The sequence below is a fragment of the Triturus cristatus genome, chromosome 3_1 (assembly GCF_964204655.1).
Source record: "Triturus cristatus chromosome 3_1, aTriCri1.1, whole genome shotgun sequence".
NCBI classification, from domain to species: Eukaryota; Metazoa; Chordata; class Amphibia; order Caudata; family Salamandridae; genus Triturus; species Triturus cristatus.
The window spans coordinates 38,712,492-38,737,673 of record NC_140583.1 but is presented as its reverse complement, the minus strand read 5'-3'; positions in this window follow the sequence as shown (position 1 = coordinate 38,737,673).

Here is a 25,182-nt window from a genome sequence, read left to right as displayed (position 1 = left end):
GGGACTGGGAAATGTCACATTACTTGGCACTGCGCACTGGGAAAGGTCACATTGCCGCACAGTGCAGCTGGAAAAGGTTGCATTGCCTTTGCATTGTGGACTAGGAAAGGTCCCATAGCTACCCACTGCGGACTGGGAAAGGTCACATTGCCACGCGCGGCAGCTGGAGAAGTTCACATTGCCAAACATTGAGGACTGGGAAAGGTCACATTGCAATGCGCAGGAGCTGGGAAAGGTCACATTGCCACACGCTGCGGACACAGAAAGGTCACATTTCCAGGCGCTCTGTGTGAGAAGTTGGCCTTGATATATGCTGTTCACTATTTATAGTGGGCACCTTGTATCCGTCCAAACAACCCCTTATTGGTTATAGGTTAAAAACAACCTTTAATGAAAGCTATCCTAGTGGTAGCTATGGAGAGCAGCTTTTTTTTACCAGTATTTAATCTCTTGAGTTCCTAAATGAAAGATATCCACACCAGGTATATATATAAAATATATGTATTTATTACTAAACACACCCTCCTAGTCTCTTTATGAGACTAGAGGTCAAAACACATAAGTTACACTTCAATATTCGCAGTAAAAAAAGAACAAATACACATCAGGCCTTAGGGGCGAGCCAAACCATACACTAAAATAGTGGTAAAAGAACCACAACTTAACTAGACACAAGGCCTAGAGCCTGTAGAATCGCTGGGACCCAAAGGAACCACCAAAGGTAGTGACACAGGGGACCCACGCGGGCCTTGTGCAGTGTGTGAACACAGCCGCGAGCTCCCGTTAACTACTATGGGGAAAGTCGCGGTTAGATTTTTAAAGAATACGGACACTTAGAAATGAGTCAGGACCAAACCCTTTTGGGCTTAAGAAGTTCTAGGGCTAGCACCCATGGGAGCACCAGAGTACTCGTGCTACCTCACCCAGGGAAGCCGGGTGCATAGGTGTCTTTTGTGTTGGGTCGCGTCGTCAATTTCAATGGGAGCTGGCGAAGAAGTGCTGCTGCCGTGAAGATGCGAAGTGTCCAAAGAGATCCAAGCATGGATCGAAGATGAGAAGAACCTGAAAACAGAGGGGACAGAGTCTGGGTCACTAGCCAGTGACCAGGAAGGCGATGGACAGATGCCCACCGATGTCGGGTGATTTCAGGTGAAAGAGGTGAAGCTTGACTCTTCAGCCACGAGGACCAGGTGGTATCGAGGATGACAAGGAGCTGGATTCGAGCTGCTCCACAAAGGATGTCGAGTGCTGCAGTGTCAGTGCTTGGATTGGACACAACAATCCTTCGCAACAGCAACCCACGCAGAAGCAAGAAAGATGCTTCGGTGCAGACCAGCAAGGTCTGTGGGACTCACCACTTGGTAGGGAGTTGGGGCAAGTCTGGAGCAACCAGGGAAACCCAAGGAAATTCAAAGTTACCCCCTCAGGGACCCACCAGTCAATGGACCAGGGATCGAGAAGGGACGAAACACAAAATGGCGGCCTAAGGGTCACTCGGAATGACCAGGCTGACAATCTTCGGTGGATTCAGTGCTCGAGGTGGGGGCTACAAGTCAGCCCAAGCACAAATTTAAGAGATGTCGAGAAGTCAATGCACTTGCAGAAATGCGCGTTGACCAGGAGTTCCGGTTCCATGCTACTCACGAGAGCTGTGGGTCTCAGCTTTGCTGAGGACTCGGGTCGGCCTCTAAGAAGTCTGGAAATCCTCTTCCTGGGCTGCAAATACTTTGGAGTCCAGCAGGAGCTTCGGAAATGCAGACCGGCAAATTGCTTTGTTGGTGCCTGCCAAGCAGGGGAGTCATTCCTTGACCCCATGGGAGATTTCTCCAGTCTCTGGTCTTGAGCAGAGCGTCGAAGGTCCAGGATTCGGTTTCAGAGTTTCGTCCAAGGTACTCTAAAGTTCTGGTTACAGAGGATCCTTACTTATACCTAAGGAAGGGGTTGGCCTAGCTCTGGGGACCCACCTATGGGAGGGTTTGGAAAGAGGGGTGGCTACACTCATTTCCTTTGTCCGGTTTCATGCCAGAGCAGGGGCTGGTAGCCCCTAAACCAGTTTGAGCTGGACTATGCACAGGGACACCAAATGTGCCCCCAGTGCAGGACTTCAAAGCACTCAGAGAGTGCTCCCACCCAGTCCCAATACACATAAGCCTGTCTGGGAGGTGTTTACACCTCCCTATGACAGGAAACCTATTGTCCAGGCCTCCCCTGCCAGAGTTTCGGTCAGCAGCAGGAGGCCAGAACTGTGTCTGTGGCTGCAGCATCCATTTTGTGATGCCGAGGCTCTATTAAGTTTCTACCTGAAGTACATGGAATCATTTTAGAGAGGAAGCAGCTAGGCTGGGGCCCTGAACAGCAGGGTCCCAGCCGAACTAAAGTTGAAAAACAGTGAAACACCAGCACAAAGTGGGGTATACATGTGAAGCACATCCTACTCTCCTACACTCTGGACTGGTAAAGGTCACATTGTCATGTGCTGTGGACTGGGAAAGGTCAAAATACCATGCACTGCAGACTGCGAAAGGTCACTTTGCCTCATGCTGGAGCTAGGAAAGGTCAAATTTTCACACACTGTGGACTGGGAAAGGTCACATTAACATGCACTGCAGACTGGGAAAGGTCACATTGCCACGCGCTGCAGTAGGGAAACGTCATATTGCCACATGCTGCGGACTGGGAAAATTCACACTGCCATGTGCTGTGGGGAGCAGTCAGTCACTAGTCAGGAGCCAAATGATGCTTACTCAGCCAAGCCCAAAAACTCTCCCGGAGCAGCAGTCAGTCTCTGCTGTTAGCGTTAGGTATCACACTCTGCCATTCAGAGGGGCTCAAATCAAAGGGGTTCTCTTAATACAAGATAATCACCTTTAATCTGCAAAAGCGATTGCAATCTTATATCTTTGTGTTTCAGGTGCTTTCAAGTCCTTTCTTACAGTACTCTCTGCTGAGAGCCCCAGGTGTCTCAGAAATGAAAGCTGCTTCCTACAACCTCTACCCTGCAACTGGGAAAGGTCACTTTGCCAAGCAATGCGGACTGAGAAAGGTCACAGAGCCATGTGCTGCAGATAGAAAAGGTCACATTGCCCAGCACTGTGGACTGGGAAAGCTCACATAGCTACGTGCTGCAGCTGGGAAAGGTCACATTGCCAAGCACTGTGGCCTAGGAAAGGTCACATAGCCATGTGATGCAGCTGGGAAAGGTCTGTGAACCAATAACGGTCATATTGCCACATGCTTGGACTGGGAAATGTCACAATGTCAGGCACTGCGGACTGGGAAATGTCACATTGCCATGTGCTACAGCTGGGAATATTTAAATTGCCAGGCAGTGCGGACTGGGAAAGGTCACATTGCCACTTGCTTGGACTCGGAAAGGCCACATTGCCACGCTATGTGGATTGGGAAAGGTCACATTGCCAGGTACTGCAGACTGGGTAAGGTCACATTGCCACGTGCGGCAGCTGGAAACGTTCATATTGCTATGCCTTGAGGACGGGAAATTTCACATTGCCACGTGGTTGAACTGGGAACAGTCATATTGCCAAGTGCTGGGACTGGAAAATGTCACATTGCCGGGCACTGTGGACTGGGAAAGGTCACATTGCAGCACACTGCAGCTTGGAAAACGAAACATTGCCTTTGCATTGTGCACTAGGAAAGGTCACATTGCTACCCACTGCGGACTGGGAAAGGTCACATTGCCACACGCAGCAGCTGGAAAAGTTCACATTGCAACGCGTTGAGGACTGTGAAAGGTCACATTGCTATGCGCTAGAGCCGGAAAGGTCACATTGCCATACGCTGCAGACTGAGAAAGGTCACACTGCCAAGTGCTGTGGACTGGGAAAGGTCACATTGCCACATGCTCCGGACAGGAAAAGGTAATATTGCCAGGTGCTCTGGACTGGGAAAGGTCACATTGTCATGCGCTGTGGATTGGGAAAGGTCAAATTACCATCCATTGCGTACGGGGAAAGGCCACTTTGCCACATATTGCAGCTAGGAAAGGTCACATTGTCACATGCTGTGGACTGGGAAAGGTCTAATTGCCATGCACTGTGGACAGGGAAAGGTTACATTGCCACGAGCTGCAGCAGGGAAAGGTCACATTGCCATGCGCTGCGGCCTGGGATAATTCACATTGCCATGCACTGCGGACTGGGAAAGGTCAGATTGCCACATGCTGCAGACTCGAAAAGGTCACATTGTCATATGCTGTGAACTGGGTAAAGTCACATTGCCACACGCTGAAGTTGGAAAAGGTCACATTGGCGCGCAATGCGGAAGGGGAAAGGTCAAATTGCCACACGCTGCAGACTAGGAAAGGTCACATTGACAAGCGCTGCAGTTGGGAAAGTTCACAGTGCCACGGGCTGCGGATTGGTAAATGTTACGTTGCCGCACGATTTGGACTGGTAAAGGTCACTTTGCAATGCTCTGCAGACTGCGGACTGGGAAAGGTCACTTTGCCACGTGCTGCAGCTAGGAAAGGTCACATTGTCACACAATGTGGACTGGGAAAGGTCAAATTACCATGCACTGCAGACTGGGAAAGGTCACATTGCCAAGGGCTGCAGCAGGGAAAGGTCACATTGCCACCTGCTGCGGACTGGGAAAATTCATATTGCCATGCGCTGCGAACTGGGAAAGGTCACATTGCCACATGCTGCAGCAGGGAAAGGTCATATTGACACATGCTGCGGACTGGGAAAATTCACATTGCCATGCGCTGCGGACTGGGAAAGGTCATATTGCCACGTGCTGCATACTGGTAAATTGAAATTGAAATTGAAATTGAAAGACTCTTATCTAGCGCATGGCTACTCGAAAGCATCCCAGCGCTCAGGAAAGGTAACCCAGGGATAATGGAAAGACCATTAGCTAATCTAGAGAAGACTCTAAAGGTCACATTACTACGTGCTGCGGATATGGAAAGGTCACATTGCCACATGCTGCGGACTGGGAAAGGTCACATTGCCACACGCTGCATTTGGGCAAGGTCACATTGCCATGCAATGCGGACGGGGAAGGTCAAATTGCCATGGGCTGCAGACTAGGAAAGGTCACCTTGACAAGCCCTGAAGTTCGGAAAGTTCACATTGCCATGTGCTGCGAATTGGGAAATGTCACATTGCCGCACGATTTGGACTGGGAAAGGTCACATTGCAATGCTCTGTGTACTAGGAAAGGTCACATTAACATGTGCTGCAGTTGGAAAAGGTCGCATTGCCACACGCTGTGGACTGGGAAAGGTCACATTGACATGCGCTGCAGTTGGGAAAGGTCACATTTCCATGAGCTGTGGACTGGGAAAGGTCACATTGCAACACGATGCGGACTTCAGAAAGGTCATATTTCCACGTGCTGCGGACTGGGAAAGGTCACAATACCAGGACCTGCGGACTGGGAAAGGTCACATTGCCACACACTGCAGCTGGAAAAGGTCAGATTGCAATGCGCTGAGGACAAGTAAAGGTCAAATTGCCACCCACTGCTGACAAGGACACTCAGGGGGCATGCACGGCCACGGAAGAGGCTGACGGTGACACACGGAGAAGGCCTCTTCTCCATCACAGACTGCATCCTTTGGGTATCACAGGTGACGTCACACCCACAACACCCTGGTGAAATGTTTGCGCAACAGACACGCTCCTATTGGTCAAGAGCCATTCGCTGCTGACTAACTTGTAGATGTGGGCTGGCCTAGAAAGGAAATTGGAAGAATTACTAGATATCTTGGGGCCTTGAAAAGCTGACAGGGCTGGGGAACTGTCAGTTACTAGTCAGGAGCCGAATGATGCTTCCTCAGCCAAGCCCAAAAGCTCCACCGGAGCAGCAGCCAGTCTCTGCTGTTAGGTGTCACATTGTGCAATTCAAGAGGGGCTTGAATCAAAGAGGTTCTCTTAATACAAGATAATCACCTTTAATCTGCAAAACCGATTGCAATCTTATTCTTTTTGTTTCAAGTGCTTTCAAGTCCTTTCTTACAGCACTCTCCGCTGAGAGCCCCAGGTGTCTCAGAAATGAAAGACGCTTTCTTCAACCTCCATAGCGTCAGCTGGGAAAGGTCACATTGCCAGGCACTGTGGACTGGGAAAGGTAGGTCACATAGCCATGTGCTGCATCTGGGAAAGGTCACATTGACAAGCACTGCGGACTGGGAAAGGCCACATTGCCACGCTCTGTGGATTGGTCACGTTGTCACATGCTGCGGACTGAGAAAGGTCACATTGCCACACACTGCAGTTGGGAAAGGTCACATTGCGGCGCAATGCGGAAGGGGAAAGGTCAAATTGCCACATGCTGCAGACTAGGAAAAGTCACGTTGCCGCACGGTTTGGACTGGTAACGGTCACATTGCAACGCTCTGCGGACTAGGAAAGGTCACATTAACACATGCTGCAGTTGGAAAAGGTCACATTGCCACACGCTGCGGACTGGGAAAGGTCACATTACCATGCGCTGGAGCTGAGTAAGGTCACATTGCCACCCGCTGTGGGCTGGGTAAGCTCACATTGCCACATGCTCCGGACAGGGAAAGATTACATTGCCAGGCGCCGTGGCCTGGAAAAGGTCACATTGTCACACGCTGTGGACTGGGAAAGGTCAAATTACCATGCACTGCGGGCTGGGAAAGGGCACTTGCTGCAGCTAAGAAAGGTCACATTGTCAAACGCTGTGGAATGGGAAAGGGTAAATTACCATGCACTGCAGACTGGGAAAGGTCACATTGCCAAGCGCTGCAGCAGGGAAAGGTCACATTGCCACATGCTGCGTACTGGGAAAATGTACATTGCCATGCACTGCGGACTGGGAAAGGTCACATTGCCCCGTGCTGCAGACTCAAAAAGGTCACATTAGCATGCACTGTGTACTGGGAAAGGTCACATTGCTATGTGCTGCGGCCATGGAAAGGTCACATTGTCACATGCTGCGGACTGGGAAAGGTCACATTGCTCCATGCTGCCATTGGGAAATGCCACGCAATGTAGATGGGGAAAGGTCAAATTGCGACGGGCTGCAGACTAGGAAAGGTCACATTGATAACCGCTGCAGTTGGAAAAGTTCACATTTCCATGTGCTGAGGATTGGGAAATGTCAATTTGCCGCTCGATTTGGACTGGGAAAGGTCACATTGCAATGCTCTGCAGACTAGGAAAGGTCACATTAACACGCACTGCAGTTGGAAAAGGTCACATTGCCACACGCTGCGAACTGTGAAAGGTTACATTGACACATGCTGCAGTTGGGAAAGGTCACATTGCCACGTGCTGTGGACTGGGAAAGGTCACATTGCTGCACGATACTCTTCAAAAACTATTGCAATCTTACATCTTTGTGTTTCAAGTGCTTTCAAGTCCTTTCTTACAATTCTCTCTCCGCTGAGAGCCCTGGGTGTCCCAGAAATGAAAGCTGCTTACTGCATGCTCTATGGCTGCAGCTGGGAAAGGTCGCATTGACACGTGCTGCAGCTGAGAAAGATCACATTGCCACAAGCTGCAGACTGGGAAAGGTCACATTGACACCCTCTGCGGACTGGGAAAGGCCTCATTGCCGCATGCTGTGCACTGGGAAAAGTCACATTGCTGTGTGCTGTGGACTGGGAAAGGTCACATTGCCACACATTGCAGCTGGAAAAGGTCACATTGCCATGCGCTGAGGACAAGAAAAGGTCACATTGCCACGCGCTGCAGACTGGGAAATGCCATATTGCCACAAGCGGTAGCTGGAAAAGTTTACATTGTCACGCGTTGAGGACTGGGAAAGGTCACATTGCCACACACTGCAGCTGGGAAAGGTCACATTGTCATATGCTGCAGACTGGGAAAGGTCACATTGCCATGTGCTCTGGACTGGGAAAGGTCACATTGCCAAGTCATATTGTCATGCCCTGCATACTGGGAGAGGTAATATTGGCATGTGCTGCGGGCTGTTGTAACAAAGCCCGTGGTCCTAGCCTCTGAAAGGCAATAGGGCTGGGCACAGTCAGCTTTCCGCACATCTGAATGACTCAGCCTCCATACCCCAAAGTCAGGGTCAGAGGTGAGGAGGCCGGCCCTGTTAATGCATCAAGGGTGAGAGCCGGCACTGTTCATGCGGTTGGGGAAGGTCACATTGCCATATGCTGTCAACTGGAAAAGGTCAAATTGCCAAACTCTGCGGACTGGGAAAGGTCACATTGCCACACGCTGGGGACTGTGAAAGCTTACATTGCTACACACTGCAGAATGAGAAAGGTCACGTTGCCACGCCCTGCGGAGAGGGAAAGGTCATATTGCCATGTGTTCAAACAGTGGCAATGTGACCATTCCCAGTCCACAGACCTTTCCTTGTCCTCAGTGCTTGGCAAAATCACCTTTCCCAGCTGCAGCCATAGAACTTGTAAGAAGCAGCTTTCATTTCTGAGACAACTGAGGTTCTCAGTGGAGAGAACTGTAAGAAAGGACTTAAAAGCACTTGAAACACAAAGATGTAAGGTTGTGTTTTTGCAGATTAAAGGAAATTATGTTGTATTACGTGAACCCCTTTGATTCGAGCCCCTCTTGAATGGCACTATGTGACACAGATCGGCAGAGAATTGCTGCAGCTCTGGAGGAGTTTTTGGGCTTGGCTGAGGAAGCATCATTTGGCTCCTGACTAGTAACTGACTGTTGCCCAGCCCTGTCAAGGCACCAAAGATATTTGGTAATTCTTCCGATTTCCTTTCTAGGTCAGCTCACATCTACAAGTTAGTCAGCAGCGACTCTCGACTACTGGGAGTATGTCTGTTGCGCACACATTTCACCAGTGTGTTGTAGGTGTGACGTCGCCAGTGATACCCAAAGGATGCAGTCTGTGATGGAGAAGAGGCCTTCTCCGTGCGTTACCATCAGCCTCTTCTGGGGCCCGAGCGTGCCCTCTGCATGTCCTTGTCAATCACACAGGAGGCGGGTCCACAGTTTCACATTACAGGCCTTTTAATTTCCCTATACACTCTCCTGCAACGAGCAGGGGTGCCAAGCGCTCTGAAGTAAAAAAGGAAAATGGGTCCCATATCCCCATGTCTGATACTAAAAGATCACAGTTATATTTGAGTACAGTGGACCCCTCAGACCCCTGAACCCTGGTGCCACTGCACCAGCTGCACTATTATTTGCCAAGCTCCCGTGGTAACACTGCCTGCTAAGACTCTTGTGGCCTGCACATGATTACATCGTGCCAGTGAGGAGGGCCGGACCTGTTTATGCGCCAGTGAGGAGGGCCGGCACTGTTCATGCAGTTGGGAAAGGTCACATTGCCACGTGCTGTGGACTGGGAAAGGTCAAATTGCCAGGTGCTGCGGACTGGGAAACGTCACATTGCCATGTGCTGCAGCTAGGACTGTTTACATTGCCAGGCACTGCGAACTGGGAAAGGTCACATTGCCACATGCTTGGGCTGGGAAAGGCCACATTGCAACGCTCTGTGGATTGGGAAAGGTGACATTGCCAGGCATTGTGGACTAGGAAAGGTCACATTGTCACACGTTTTAACTGGGAACAGTCATATTGCCACATGCTGAGACTGGGAAATTTAACATTGCCTGGCACTGCGCACTGGGAGAAGTCACATTGCCGCCCACTGCACCTGGAAAAGGTCACATTGTCTTTGCATTGTGGACTAGGAAAGGTCACATTTGCTACCCACTGCGGACTGGGAAAGGTCACAACGCCACGTGCGGCAGCTGGAAAAGTTCAATTTGCCACACTTTAAGGACTGAGAAAGGTCACATTGCCATGCGCTGGAGCTGGGAAAGGTCACATTGCCATGCGCTGCGGACTATGAAAGGTCACATTGCCACATACTCCAGACAGGGAAGGGTCACATTGCCAGGCGCTCTGGACTGGGAAATGTCACATTGCCAGGCACTGCGGACTGGGAAACGTCACATTGCCACGTGCTGCAGCCGGAAATGTTTGCATTGTTAGGCACTGCGAACTGGGAAATGTCACATTGCCACATGCTTGGACTGGGAAAGTCCACATTACCACGCTCTGTGGATTGGTAAAGGTCACATTGCCAGGCATTGTGGACTGGGAAAGGCCACATTGCCACGCGTTTGAACTGGGAACGGTCGTATTGCCACGTGCTGGGACTGGGAAATGTCACAATACTTGGCACTGCGCACTGGGAAAGGTCACATTGCCGCACACTGCAGCTGTAAAAGGTCGCATTGCCTTTGCATCGTGGACTAGGCAAGGTCACATTTCTACCCACTGCGGACTGGGAAAGGTCACATTGCCACGCGCGGCAGCTGGAAAAGTTCACATTGCCACACATTGAGGACTGGGAAAGGTCACATTGCAATGCACTGGATCTGGGAAAGGTCACATTGCCACACGCTGCGGACACAGAAAGGTCCTAGACCAATTATTGATTAGTCAGAGCAAAACAGTTCTCACTTAGTTAAATGATTTTCTTAGTCACGAGCTCAAAATAAAAAATTATTTAGGGTGGCTCACAATAATCAATATGACAATTCAAAAGAAAAGAGGGGCAACATCCAACATGTGTTTACCATACATTTAATTTCTTTTTTGTAGGTAATTCAAATTATTCAAAAGTTTTTACTTTTTTCAATATTTTTAAATTTTTCAACAGTGCAAGGTTGCTCCAAGGGGAACGTGCATCAAGGAAATTGTTAAGGGTGAATAGGTGAGACAGAGAGTAATAGGACAAAGTAATAAAATTGTTTTACAGATTAGCAACAAGGATCGGTTGTAATTCACCGTCCAAAGTCAAAACCTGGCCACATTCATAAATTGAAACACCACATCACTGTAATTCAAAAAGGAAGACCTAATTAATGGTCTAGCACGAGGAGAGAATATGTGTCCCAGGCAATTGAGGAAAGGCGTCGACGTTTCGACCCGTCTTGATGGCCTTAAGGGAATTTAGACCTTGGCCGTGCGGGTCTTCATCAGGACCAAAGGGGGCAACCTGAGTGGCTTCTAGATTGAATCATGCACCTAGAACGTTAAAAAAACAAGGGTGGAGTGGTGAGGATGTTGCCCTAAATTGCATTAAAAGGTTTTAATTAAAAGAAAGAGAGGCAGCCTGATGGGTCAATTACCTGATAAAATCCAGGATCCAATATTGTTGGTGATGTGTATCGACTGTTCTAGTTATTGGAAGGCTGAGGCTCTAGGGTCGAGAAAGGTGCTGCCCTGATGTTGCAGATTTTAATTCAAACTGTTAAAAAGAATACTAAAATCAGCGTTGGTTCGAGGCTGGACAGAGTGACAAGATCAAGTGCCATGCATGCACCAAAAATTACCTGTGGATAGGATCGTCTCGCCGAGTCACCGGCAATCAATGCAAAAGGCCGTGGAACCGTTCTATACCGCGGCATGTGTGGCTCGGGTCGGGGCATGTATTTCAATCAGGGCTGCCGATAAGAATGAATTGAGTCATTTAGGAATTCAACGCTCGAGGAGGATTCTCAATGTAAATCGTACGGTAAAAGAAGGTTACCATTGTGGAATAGCATCTTACCGAGACAGCAGCCATATGCGCGCTTAGTCACGGGGGTTCGTCCTCACTGAGTCGACAGCACAGTATGCGCTCAGGCGCGAGGACGTCGATTACCGGGGCAACCGTCTACGTGCTCTTGACGGTGCGCCAAGAGTTGAAAGTTGCTATAACTAAATTAAGCCACAACCAACCTCGAGTGGTGCAAGTGCAGATGATTGTTATAATTAATTCAATTCAACATAAACATAAATAAACAATTAAATAAATAAACAGACAATTCACAGAAAAACAATTCCCAAACGTGTAAAATAACCATACATTAATGGACAGTTTTTTGTCATGTCCTGCTTTAAACAAGAACACATGAGGGTCCATCATTAATTCAAAGACAAAAATAACATAATGATATAGATAATAAAGACAATATTCAACCAATTACATACTGACGCATCATAGGGTGGGTCTCCCCTAATTTCTGGAATACTGATGCAGTAATGGTATCATGTGTCTGTGGGGATTATTCTTATCACATAGGAAAGTTATAGCGATTTGGATACTCAGATGGTATGCGAATTGGAAGGTCCTAGTTTAGAAGGTGGTGTAGTTCTAAGCCCTATTCAACTGTGGGTGGATGCTACATAAGGAAGGGTCGCCATACATGATGGGTGACTGGAAAGGCTAGCATCACCTACAGCTCATAATGGACACCTGTTTGCTAATTTCCTCAAGTTCGTTCAGACCTTACGTAACAGTGTCTAAAGAATGGATCCATCTACACTCTCGCTTGTTCAATATGTCAGTGAAATCGCCTCCTCTAGGGTTGGGTTTCACCTTCTCGAGCACCCACCACCTAAGGCTATTAGCATTATGCTCGAAGCTGGTGAAGTGTTCTAACAACGGGGCCCCCGGTGTCCTGCAACGAATGCGACTGCAGTGCTGCAAGATCCGGCACTTCACTTTCTGGATTGTCTGGCCTACATACAAAAAGTCGCATGGGCAGGCAATCACATATATGACTCCAGATGTGTTGCAATTACTGTGTTCCTTGAGTGTGTAGGTCTGATTGTTATGGGTGAATTCATTGATGTTCTTAGTAAGTGGGCACGCCTTACATGAACCACATTTGTGGTGTCCCATGACAGGGGTACCCCATAGGGTGGTCTGACCCGAAGTGTGTGGGGTGGGTAATAAGGATTTGATCAAATAATCCCTAATGTTTTTCCCTTTTCTAAAAGCATGTAGTGGTGTAGGTATATTCCCTAGTTCGTCAGCCACTAGGTGCCAGTGTTGATTAATGGCCTTCATGATGCTGTTGCTCTTAGTGTTGAACGTGGTCACACATACCAACCGTTCCTCTTTGTTGTTTTCCCTTAGTTTGGGGGTCAAAAAGAAATTCCCTATGGTTGTGCCAAACACGTTTCCTTGCTTTTTTCAGTAATCTGATGGGGTAGCCACGATCCATTAGTCTCACCAACAAACCTGCAGATTCAGTAAAGAAATCTTCCTTTTTGGAACAATTCCTGCGGATCCGCAGAAATTGTCCAAAGGGTAAGTTATCCCTGAGGTTACAGGGGTGGTGACTTGAGTAACGCAGTAGTGTGTTCCGTTCGCTACTCTTCCTAAACAGACTAGTATATAGTTTGCCTGTTTCTAAATCTGATTTTATCGTGATGTCAAGAAAATCGATGGTTTCTCTACTGTAGTCCATGGTAAATTGAATGTCTGATGAGCATGTATTTAACCATTGATGGAATTTTTTGAGATCCTCTTCTCCACCTTGCCAGACAATCACCACATCATCGATGTATCGACGCCATAATTCTATGTAATCACTATAGGGATTCAATTCACCAAAGACATACTGATGTTCAAATTCACTCATATAGATGATAGCCAGGTTTGGGGCAAAGCTAGCCCCCATCGCCACGCCTTTGGTTTGTACAAAAAATTGCCCCAGAAAGGTGAAATAGTTTTGAGTCATTGCAATTTTAAGTAATGCCACAATAAATTCAGTGGGGACCAAGTGTGGTGCAGGTCTGGTGTTAAGTACTGATTCAATGCAATGAACTGCTGCCTGTTGTGGGATATTAGTGTAAAGGGCAGTTATGTCCATGGTCACTAGTAAGTGAGTGTTTGAGTCATAGGGATATTCATCCATCAATTGTATGGTTTGCATCGTGTCCCTTCGTGGACAAGGAAAGGTCCCATTGCTACCCACTGCGGACTGGGAAAGGTCACATTGCCACACGCGGCAGCTGGAAAAGGTCACATTGCCATTCGCTGAGGACTAGAAAAGGTCACATTGCCACGCGTTTGAACTCGGAACGGTCATATTGCCACGTGCTGGGACTGGGAAATGTCACATTACTTGGCACTGCGCACTGGGAAAGGTCACATTGCCGCACACTGCAGCTGAAAAAGGTCGCATTGCCTTTGCATCGTGGACTAGGCAAGGTCACATTTCTACCCACTGCGGACTGGGAAAGGTCACATTGCCACGCGTGGCAGGTGGAAAAGTTCACATTGCCACACATTGAGGACTGGGAAAGGTCACATTGCAATGCACTGGATCTGGGAAAGGTCACATTGCCACACGCTGCGGACACAGAAAGGTGACATTTCCAGGCGTTCTGTGTGAGAAGTTGGCCTTGATATATGCTGTACACTAGTTATAGTGGGCACCTTGTATTCATCCAAACAACCCCTTATTGGTTATAGGTTAAAAACAACCTTTAATGAAAGCTATCCTAGTGGTAGCTATGGAGAGCAGCCTTCAGGCTAAGTCTTGAAGGAATGTAAAGCAGCTTTTTTTACCAGTCTTTAATCTCTTGAGTTCCTAAATGAAAGATATCCACACCAGGTATATATATAAAATATATGTATTTATTACTAAACACACCCTGCTAGTCTCTTTATGAGACTAGAGGTCAAAACACATAAGTTACACTTCAATAATCACAGTAAAAAAAGAACAAATACATGTCAGTCCCTAGGGGCGAGCCAAACCATATTCTAAAATAGTGGTATAAGAACCACAACTTAACTAGACACAAGGCCTAGAGCATGTAGAATCGCTGGGACCCCAAGGAACCACCAAAGGTAGTGACACAGGGGACCCACGGGGGCCTTGTGCAGTGTGTGAACACAGCTGCGAGCTCCCGTTAGCTTTTATGGGGAAAGTCGCGGTTAGATTTTTAAAGATTAGGGACACTTAGAAATGAGTCAGGACCAAACCATTTTGGACTTAGGAAGTTCTAGGGCTAGCAACCACGGGAGCACTGGAGTACTCGTGTTACCTCACCCAGGGAAGCCGGGTGCATAGGTGTCTTTTGTTTTGGGTCGCGTCGTCAATTTCAATGGGAGCTGGCGAAGAAGTGCTGCTGCTGTGAAGATGCGAAAGTGTCTGAAGAGATCCAAGCATGGATCGAAGATGAGAAGAACCTGAAAGCAGAGGGGACAGAGTCTGGGTCACTAGCCAGTGACCAGGAAGGCGATGGACAGATGCCCAACGATGTCGGGTGATTTCAGGTGAAAGAGGTGAAGCTTGACTCTTCAGCCATGAGGACCAGGAGGTATCGAGGATGACAAGGAGCTGGATTCGAGCTGCTCCACAAAGGATGTCGAGTGCTGCAGTGTCAGTGCCCGGATTGGACACAACAATCCTTGGCAACAGCAACCCACGCAGAAACAAGAAAGATGCTTAGGTGCAGACCAGCAAGGTCTGTGGGACTCACCACTTGGAAGGAAGTCGGGGCAAGTCTGGAGCAACCAGGGAAGCCCAAGGAAATTCAAAGTTACCCCCCTCAGGGACCCACCAGTCAATGGACCAGGGATCGCGAAGGGATGAAACACAAAATGGCGGCATAAGGGTCACTCGGAATGACCAGGCCGACAATCTTCGGTGGATTCAGTGCTCGAGGTGGGGGCTACAAGTCAGCCCAAGCACAAATTTAAGAGATGTCGAGAAGTCAATGCACTTGTAGAAATGCGCGGGCACCAGGAGTTCCGGTTCCATGCTACTCACGAGAGCTGTGGGTCTCAGCTTTGCTGGGGACTCGGGTTGGCCTCTGAGATGTCTGGAAATCCTCTTCCTGGGCTGCAAATACTTTGGAGTCCAGCAGGAGCTTCGGAAATGCAGACAGGCAAATTGCTTTGTTGGTGCCTGCCAAGCAGGGGAGTCATTCCTTGACCCCATGGGAGATTTCTCCAGTCTCTGGTCTTGAGCAGAGCGTCGAAGGTCCTGGATTCGGTTTCAGAGTTTCGTCCAGGGTACTCTAAAGTTCTGGTTACAGAGGTTCCTTACTTATACCTAAGGAAGGGGTTGGCCTAGCTCTGGAGACCCACCTATGGGAGGGTTTGGAAAGAGGGGTGGCTACACTCATTGCCTTTGTCCGGTTTCATGCCAGAGCAGGAGCTGGTAGCCCCTAAACCGGTTTGAGCTGGACTATGCACAGGGACACCAAATGTGCCCCCAGTGCAGGACTTCAAAGCACTCAGAGAGTGCTCCCACCTAGTCCCAATACACATAATCCTGTCTGGGAGGTGGTTACACCTCCCTATGACAGGAAACCTATTGTCCAGGCCTCCCCTGCCAGAGTTTCCATTTTTTGATGCCAGGGCTCTATTAAGTTTCTACCTGAAGTACATGGAATCATTTTAGAGAGGAAGCAGCTAGGCTGGGGCCCTGAATAGCAGGGTCCCAACCGGACTAAAGTTGAAAAACAGTGAAACACCAGCAAAAAGTGGGGGCATACATGTGAAGCACATCCTACTCTCTTACACTCTGGACTGGTAAATGTCACATTGTCACGTGCTGTGGACTGGGAAAGGTCAAAATACCATGCACTGCAGACTGCGAAAGGTCACTTTGCCTCATGCTGGAGCTAGGGAAGGTCAAATTTTCACACACTGTGGACTGGGAAAGGTCAAATTAACATGCACTGCAGATTGGGAAAGGTCACATTGCCACGCGCTGCAACAGGGAAACGTCATATTGCCACATGCGGAGGACTGGGAAAATTCACATTGCCATGTGCTGTGGGGAGCAGTCAGTCACTAGTCAGGAGCCGAATGATGCTTCCTCAGCCAAGCCCAAAAACTCCCCCGGAGCAGCAGTCAGTCTCTGCTGTTAGGTGTCACACTGTGCCATTCAGGGGCTCAAATCAAAGGAGTTCTCTTAATACAAGATAATCACCTTTAATCTGCAAAAGCGATTGCAATCTTATATCTTTGTGTTTCAGGTGCTTTCAAGTCCTTTCTTACAGTACTCTCTGCTGAGAGCCCCAGGTGTCTCAGAAATGAAAGCTGCTTCCTACAACCTCTACGCTGCAACTGGGAAAGTTCACATTGCCAAGCACTGCGGGCTGGGAAAGGTCACAGAGCCATGTGCTGCAGATAGAAAAGGTCACATTGCCAAGCACTGCGGACTGGGAAAACTCACATAGCTACTTGCTGTAGCTGGGAAAGGTCACATTGCCAAGCACTGTGACCTAGGAAAGGTCACATAGCCATGTGCTGCAGCTGAGAAAGGTCTGTGAACCAATAACGGTCATATTGTCACGTGCTTGGACTGGGAAATGTCACAATGCCAGGCACTGCGGACTGGGAATTGTCACATTGCCATGTGCTGCAGCTGGGAATGTTTAAATTGCCAGGCACTGCGGACTGGGAAAGGTCACATTGCCACGTTCTTGGAATGGGAAAGGCCACATTGCCACGCTATGTGGATTGGGAAAGGTCACATTGCCAGTTACTGCAGACTGAGTAAGGTCACGTTGCCACGTGCGGCAGCTGGAAACGTTCATATTGCTACGCGTTGAGGACGGGAAAGTTCACATTGCCACGTGGTTGAACTGGGAACAGTCATATTGCCAAGTGCTGGGACTGGAAAATGTCACATTGCCGGGCACTGTGGACTGGGAAAGGTCACATTGCAGCACACTGCAGCTTGGAAAACGTCACATTGCCTTTGCATTGTGCACTAGGAAAGGTCACATTGCTACCCACTGCGGACTGGGAAAGGTCACATTGCCACACGCTGCACCTGGAAAAGTTCACATTGCCACGCGTTGAGGACTGGGAAAGGTCAAATTACCATCCACTGCGTACGGGGAAAGGTCACTTTGCCACATATTGCAGCTACGAAAGGTCACATTGTCACATGCTGTGGACTGGGAAAGGTCTATTTGCCATGCACTGTGGACATGGAAAGGTTACATTGCCACAAGCTGCAGCAGGGAAAGGTCACATTGCCACGTGCTGCGGCCTGGGAAAATTCACATTGCCATGTACTGCGGACTGGGAAAGGTCACATTGCCACGTGCTGCAGACTCGAAAAGGTCACATTACCATGCATTGCGTTCTGGGAAAGGTCATATTGCTACCTGCTGCGGACATGGAAAGGTCACATTGTCACATTCTGTGGACTGGGTAAAGTTACATTGCCGCACAATGCGGAAAGGGGAAAGGTCAAATTGCCACACGCTGCAGTTGGGAAAGTTCACACTGCCACGGGCTGCGGATTGGTAAATGTTACGGTGCCGCACCATTTAGACTGGTAAAGGTCACTTTGCAATGCTCTGCAGACTGCGGACTGGGAAAGGTCACTTAGCCAAGTGCTGCAGCTAGGAAAGGTCACATTGTCACTTGATGTGGACTGGGAAAGGTCACATTACCATGCACTACAGACTGGGAAAGGTCACATTGCCAAGGGCTGCAGCAGGGAAAGGTCACATTGCCACCTGCTGTGGACTGGGAAAATTCATATTGCCATGCGCTGCGAACTGGGAAAGGTCACATTGCCACGTGCTGCAGCAGGGAAAGGTCATATTGACACATGCTGCGGACTGGGAAAATTCACATTGCCATGCGCTGCAGACTGGGAAAGGTCTTATTGCCACGTGCTGCATACTGGTAAAGGACACATTACTACGTGCTGCGGATATGGAAAGGTCATATTGTCACGTGCTGTGGACTGGGAAAGGTCACATTGCCACACGCTGCATATGGGCAAGGTCACATTGCCATGCAATGCGGACGGGGAAAAGTCAAATTGCCACGGGCTACAGACTAGGAAAGGTCACCTTGACAAGCCCTGCAGTTGGGAAAGTTCACATTGCCATGTGCTGCGGATTGGGAAATGTCACATTGCCGCATGATTTGGACTGGGAAAGGTCACATTGCAATGCTCTGTGTACTAGAAAAGGTCACATTAACATGCCCTGTAGTTGGAAAAGGTCGCATTGCCACATGCTGTGGACTGGGAAAGGTCACATTGACATGCGCTGCAGTTGGGAAAGGTCACATTTCCACGTGCTGTGGACTGGGAAAGGTCACATTGCAACACGATGCGGACTTTAGAAAGGTCATATTTCCACGCGCTGCGGACTGGAAAGGTCACAATACCAGGCCCTGCGGACTGGGAAAGGTCACATTGCCACACACTGCAGCTGGAAAATGTCAGATTGCAATGCGCTGAGGACAAGTAAAGGTCAAATTGCCACCCACTGCTGACAAGGACACTCAGGGGGCATGCACGGCCACGGAAGAGGCTGACGGTGACACACGGAGAAGGCCTCTTCTCCATCACAGACTGCATCCTTTGGGTATCACAGGTGACGTCACACCCACAACACCCTGGTGAAATGTTTGCGCAACAGACACGCTCCTATTGGTCAAGAGCCATTCGCTGCTGACTAACTTGTAGATGTGGGCTGGCCTAGAAAGGAAATTGGAAGAATTACTAGATATCTTGGGGCCTTGAAAAGCTGACAGGGCTGGGGAACTGTCAGTTACTAGTCAGGAGCCGAATGATGCTTCCTCAGTCAAGCCCAAAAGCTCCACCGGAGCAGCAGCCAGTCTCTGCTGTTAGGTGTCACATTGTGCAATTCAAGAGGGGCTTGAATCAAAGAGGTTATCTTAATACAAGATAATCACCTTTAATCTGCAAAACCGATTGCAATCTTATTCTTTTTGTTTCAAGTGCTTTCAAGTCCTTTCTTACAGCACTCTCTGCTGAGAGCCCCAGGTGTCTCAGAAATGAAAGCTGCTTCCTACAACCTCTACGCTGCAACTGGGAAAGGTCACATTGCCAGGCACTGCGGACTGGGAAAGGTCACATAGCCATGTGCTGCATCTGGGAAAGGTCACATTGACAAGCACTGCGGACTGGGAAAGGCCACATTGCCACGCTCTGTGGATTGGTCTCGTTGTCACATGCTGCGGACTGAGAAAGGTTATATTGCCACACACTGACGTTGGGAAAGGTCACATTGCCGCGCAATGCGGAAGGGGAAAGGTCAAATTGCTCCATGCTGCAGACTAAGAAATGTCACGTTGCTGCACAATTTGGACTGGTAAAGGTCACATTGCAATGCTCTGCGGACTAGGAAAGGTCACATTAACACACGCTGCAGTTGGAAAAGGTCACATTGCCACTCGCTGCGGACTGGGAAAGGTCACGTTACCATGCGCTGGAGCTGGGTACGGTCACATTGACACCCGCTGCAGGCTGGGTAAGGTCACATTGCCACATGCTCCGAACAGGGAAAGATTACATTGCCTGGCGCCCTGGCCTGGGAAAGGTCACATTGTCACGCGCTGTGGACTGGGCAAGGTCAAATTACCATGCACTGCAGACTGGGAAAGGTCACATTGCCAAGTGCTGCAGCAGGGAAAGGTCACATTGCCACGTGCTGCGTACTGGGAAAATGTACATTGCCATGCACTACGGTCTGGGAAAGGTCACATTGCCCCGTGCTGCAGACTCAAAAAGGTCACATTACCATGCACTGTGTACTGAGAAAGGTCACATTGCTATGTGCTGCGGCCATGGAAAGTTCAAATTGTCACATGCTGCGGACTGGGAAAGGTCACATTGCTCCATGCTGCCATTGAGAAATGCCACGCAATGTAGATGGGGAAAGGTAAAATTGCCACGGGCTTCAGACTAGGAAAGGTCACATTGATAAGCGCTGCAGTTGGAAAAGTTCACATTTCCATGTGCTGAGGATTGGGAAATGTCAAATTGCCGCACGATTTGGACTGGGAAAGGTCAGATTGCAATGCTCTGCAGACTAGGAAAGGTCACATTAACACGCACTGCAGTTGGAAAAGGTCACATTGCCACACGCTGCAAACTGTGAAAGGTCACATTGATAAGCGCTGCAGTTGGGAAAGGTCACATTGCCACGTGCTGTGGACTGGGAAAGGTCACATTGCTGCACGATACTCTTCAAAAACGATTGCAATCTTACATCTTTGTGTTTCAAGTGCTTTCAAGTCCTTTCTTACAATTCTCTCCGCTGAGAGCCCTGGGTGTCCCAGAAATGAAAAGCTGCTTACTGCATGCTCTATGGCTGCAGCTGGGAAAGGTCGCATTGACACGTGCTGCAGCTGAGAAAGATCACATTGCCACACGCTGCAGACTGGGAAAGGTCACATTGACACCCTCTGCGGACTGGGAAAGGTCTCATTGCCGCATGCTGTGCACTGGGAAAAGTCACATTGCTGCGTGCTGTGGACTGGGAAAGGTCACATTGCCACACACTGCAGCTGGAAAAGGTCACATTGCCGTGCGCTGAGTACTAGAAAAGGTCACATTGCCACGGGCTGCAGACTGGGAAATGTCACATTGCCACAAGCGATAGCTGAAAAAGTTTACATTGTCACGCGTTGAGGACTGGGAAAGGTCACATTGCCATGGGCTGCAGCTGGGAAAGGTCACATTGCCACACACTGCAGCTGGGAAAGGTCACATTGTCATATGCTGCAGACTGGGAAAGGTCACATTGCCATGTGCTCTGGACTGGGAAAGGTCACATTGCCAGGCGCTCTGGACTGGGAAAGGTCACATTGCCACGTGAAGTAGCTGGGAAAGGTCACATTGCCCTACACTCCAGACTGGGAAAGGTCACATTGCCAAGTCATATTTGTCATGCCCTGCATACTGGGAGAGGTAATATTGCCATGTGCTGCGGACTGTGGTAACAAAGCCTGTGGTCCTAGCCTCTGAAAGGCAATAGGGCTGGGCACAGTCAGCTTTCTGCACATCTGAATGACTCAGCCTCCATACTCCAAAGTCAGGGTCAGAGGTGAGGAGGGTTAGTAACTAGTGACTGGAAGCGTCAGCATAGAAATGACGCATGTGCAACATCTAACAGGAGGTTGAACTAGGAATGCTACCTGGTGATGTGTGCTCCATCCTGTCCTCTTGTGGTAAATAATTTCATTACCGGGACTTAATTTGATACAGAAACATAATAAAATAGCTCAGTAAATAAGAGGCAGAATCCGTGGTATTAGAGGTTCGGAATGGGCTTTATTCCAGTGGTCGGTTATAATCGGTTGCTCCAAGTTCCATCACCACGAAGGTTCAGGAAGTGAAGTACATACATTATTGACAATCAATTACTTTTATACAATAGGCATTACAGTGAGGCAAATACAAGAGGCGTAACAATTGATAGCAAAGATAACATTTCGCATGCGTAGCTGAAATAGGCGTAACTGGGAATGGTTTAAAGAACGTCATCAGATGTGATGTCATAAGAGGGCGGTTACATGAAAGAATTTCGCAATGTCAGCAGAAATACTTGACAGATATGCGCGCGCAGCAGCATGACGTGTGATTGACGTGTAACTAGGGGGTGAAGGGGACTTGACATTTGGCTCTACATGTGGCGACAGAAGTCTGGAGGGTCAAGTCAACCTAATCCCAAATCATATCTAACATCCTATGTTTAAAGAACTATGTTATCCAAAAGAGAGGTCTCTTCGAGTAGAATCTTATTCTATACTGACTATACTGACTGTTAGTGCGTGTACAAGCGTCTAAATGTCTACACTAGATGCGAGGGCGGAATCTTCCATAGTAACAGGGCTATGAATTACTTGCATAAAGACAGAGAAGCCGGGCCTTTGCTCGGTAGCTGGAAGAATGTTTACTTAAACTACTAGACAGGAATGCATCGGGCAGGGAACGGAGCAGATAATTTCGAAGGTGAAATACAGTTCTTGGCAGGCAGCAAGCTGATGTCGGGCATCGTGAGCCGCGCAGAGGATGAGACAAAGTTCATGGTCACAGATGCAGGCTCGGACTGGAGCTTCAGAGACAGAAAGCAAGAAAAGCTTGATGACAGAATCAGGGCCTACTTGCCTGGACTGTAAAATGGCATAAGTGAACCATATAAAGGCGGTGGCCTTTCGTACTTAGGAATGGAATATCCGGCCCATTCATGGCGGATCAACAGAGGACATGTTAACGGTGGACGCACATGTATTTGCGTCTTCATAACTGGAACTGGAGGGAACATACATGTACTTGTAACATGCACATAGAACCGTTGGGGTCCAAGATAGGGGACATAACTGACCAGAAAAATCCATATTTCCACATTCCCTCCTTGTCCCCTACTTGCCCGTCAGGAGATATCAATCTTCATTAATCCATTGATCTGTTCATATAGCATCATTTGTTCTTCTTTCTTCTTCCGGGATCTTGAATGAAAATCTTGATGTGGAATGCACGATGTGGCACACAGACCACAAATCGCTGGTCCACATTGTAGGCATAAGCAGCAACTGAATAGTATGAGAAAGCCAATACCTAGGAAGGATAGGACCTTCCATCCAAAGGTAGATAATACATTCCAAAACCAACCGGACCAAGTCCAGGTGCCTGGATTCTGGTGTATCTGGCTTACAATCTTATGAAGGCGAGTTATGGCTTTATATACAGATGGCGAATTTTCTGGTATGAAAATGCAACAGCTTGATCCGATGACCCTACAAGCTCCGCCCCTATCGGCCAGGATGACGTCAAGGACAAGACGATTTTGAAGCACAACAATCCGCATAGCAGACTGCTCTTCTGTTAAATTGCCTAAGGCGGAAATAGTTTCGTTCACTACTGCTTCAAGGGTTCTGGTTAATCTACGTATCAGCTTACTATTAGTAACTGTACCTATATAGGGAAAGAGACCTTTATTGAAATCTGTGTATTTTTCCCATGCTGTTTCAGTATAATCGACTATTGGGAGATCTCTCCTTACTCTATTATATACTAAATGAGTATTTCTGTGATAATCAGGAGGAGCTAGAAAAACAGGTGGCAAAAGAAATCCAATGTAGCAGGTACCATCCCAGTCTAGAGGCAAACGTACATATGCCGTCTGACCACATATGAAATAGGAATGGCGGGAAGCTCTAAATGTAGACTTGCCTTGATCACTAAATTCTACTACAGTGGTGCATCTACTATGGCCCATATGTATGGAACCATTCTTTCTTATACATAATTCACCTTTTACTGGAAATATTGACATAGCGGGCAAAATTGGAGTAGCTTCGGATTCGACGTTTAGGATCATAAGATTAAGCGTAAAATTACCTAATCCATACACTTCATTTTCGAGATCAGTTCCTGTTCTCTGGGGAAATCCCTCCTTGTTAGGATAGCAGACCTTAAGTAAAACTAAATTCAAATTTCCCCATACCCAGTTATCTTGATAAACTGCAGAATTCGAATCTAGAGAATTAATTAGACTAAACCATGCTCCACAGGAGCCGTTGTGTGTGAACGGGTATGGAAAGAGAGGTAGAATTCCTTTATAATTCTGATAGGGAGGGAGTCGGCCACATATCCAACAATTTGTAGCATTGCTGACCTGATGGGAATGATGTAACATATTAATAAACGTGTTATTGCGCAGCGCAAATCTATAAGACAACTCAAGCGGAGGTAATTCACTAAAAGAATGTTCGGCAGTAACATTGTAAACATGTCTAGAAATAGGATAATATATGTGCAACAATATACTTGCAGTAATTATTAAAAGACTTGAGAAAAACAAAATTAATAACGTCACTATGCAATGACTACGCAGTGATTTACAGTACGCCTGTCGTTTCAACATTTTTCGGGTGCTTTCTCTATTCAGGTCCAAGGGATACATGTCAGAGACAATTCAACCGCTTCACCTTGGAGAGGACTTAAACAATCAAATTGCTCGACTGATTGGGCCTGAGCTTTAATTTATAATGTTCGGAATCACTTTTTTCCACAAAAGGAAGTTTTGAGTCAATGGGTGAAGACACACAAGGTGTGGTATTCACTTCTGATTGTGGTCCATGAAATTTCTTGATATGACTTGAATGAATCCAGCCTTTCCTGCCCTCGATCTTCACGGCTGTTCTTGTGGTGAGCAACACCAGCTGGGGCGTCCTCCACCTAGGTTCCAGCTGAGTCTTTCGATCAAAGTTCCTCACGAGGACCAAGTCTCCCGGAACTACGTCATGGGGTTTCACCTCAGTGTTGTCAGGAAAAGCTGCAGCTACCTGTGAACGACAAGATTGTAGTGCAGACATCAAGGAAGCCAAATAATCTGTCAGCATATTACAGTCAATATCAGTTATTTTGCGTGGTATGGGCGTCCCCCACATATTTGGTGGTCTGCCGAAGATCACTTCATACGGGGATAGCCCTGTTCGAGAGTGTGCTACCATTCTCATGTAAAAGAGTGCAACTGGTAATGCTACTACCCAGTCAACACCTTTCTCTCTGCATATTTTGGACAATCTTATTTTCAGAGTCTGATTATGTCTTTCTACGAGACCCGCTGCCTCGGGGTGTCGGACACAGTGGAATTTCCACTGATAGCCTAACAGGAGCGAAACGTGTTTCATTAATTC